This window comes from Gekko japonicus, unplaced genomic scaffold (genome assembly GCF_001447785.1).
Source record: "Gekko japonicus isolate JY-2015 unplaced genomic scaffold, Gekko_japonicus_V1.1 scaffold421, whole genome shotgun sequence".
NCBI lineage: Eukaryota > Metazoa > Chordata > Lepidosauria > Squamata > Gekkonidae > Gekko > Gekko japonicus.
The window spans coordinates 57,474-59,015 of NW_015164195.1; positions in this window are offsets into that span (position 1 = coordinate 57,474).

A 1,542-nucleotide genomic window follows, 5' to 3' on the forward strand; every position below is an offset into this window, starting at 1 on the left:
GGAGCAGCAGGGGCAAGGGGGGAGGACTGGTATCACGCTAATAGCACAATGCCACTTCCGGTGTGAACCTGGAAGTGACATCACCATGTTGTTGTGAAGCTCTAGGATTCACTCGAAACTCATAGAATCATAGAATGTTAGCGTTGGAAGGGAGCTTGCAGGTCATCTAGTCCAACCCCCTGCACTCTGCAGGAGCATAGCCGAAAGATAGCCCTACAACATACTCGAAAGATGGCCGTCCAGCCTCCGCTTGAAAACGTCCAGCGAAGGAGCACCCACCACCTCCCGAGGCAGTCTGTTCCACTGCTCAAGCACTCTTACAGCTAGGAAGTCTCTCCTGATATTTAGCCAGTAACCGACCCCCTTGTAATTTTCACCCATTAGATCTAGTCTTGCACTCCGGAGCAAGAGAGAATAGATCTGCTCCATCTTGTACATGACCATTTTGAATCCTGATTCTGTCTTCTTCAGAATTATCAATCCCACCCAGCTTCGTATCATCTGCAAATCGGATAAGCATCCCCTCTATGTCTTCTTCCAGGTAATTTATAAGAACATTGAACAACACCGGGCCCAGGACCGAGCCCTGCGGCACTCCACTCGAGACTTCCCTCCACGTAGACGCAGAGCCATTTATGAGCACTTGTTGGGTACAATTTTTGAACCAACCATGAATCCATCCAACGGTTGCACCATCCAGCCCACACTTAACCACCTTATCCTCAAGGATATAATGAGAAAGTTTGTCAAATGCTTTACTGAAATCTAGATACACTATGTCCACAGCCTTGCCAGAGTCAAAACTCTGTGGTTTTACATGCTCATTCACATCTAGGGTTGTCAGGTCCCTTGGACCTGCTGGTAGGGGATGTGGGGGTGAACTTACTGGAAGCGGGAAGGAATGCCAAAAATATATACGACGTGCTGATGCGACCCGGAAGCTATGTAGGCACATCAGAGATGTCAGGGGGGTGATGCTCTGGTTTTTGGGCAAAACTCTATGGCAGAATTAGCTTCTTATACTCTGGTTTCTCTTCAGATTGCATAAATCTTTCGCCTTCTACCATAGAGATTTGCCCAAAAACCACAGTGTTGTCCCCGACGTCCCTGATGTGCCTACATCCCTTCTTGGTCATGTAGGCAAATCTCATTAATTTCTGGCATTCTTCCAGCCAGCTACCCAGCAGGAGAGAGTTGGGGCCTGAAAGTGGGGGAGCCCTGCCCCTACCAGGGAGTCTGGCATCCCTGTTCAAATCAGAGGTGACACTGTGGCAGCACCATTCATCTCAACTCTGTCCCCTGTTTCCTGGGGGTTGCGAACACTGGGTGACAACCTACCCAGAGGGCATCGTATCTGAGCCTGTAGAGAGCACCCACTTGGAAACAAATCAAGAGGGCGAACAGCAGATTAGTATACAACATAATGAAGACGTTTTAACAGATGCAAAGAGCAAACAAGAATGAAAAGCTCAGTTTATATGGTCACGTCAGTCTCCTATTCTGACATATTTATTTGCTTCACCGTGTCCCCCCCCCCCCCTG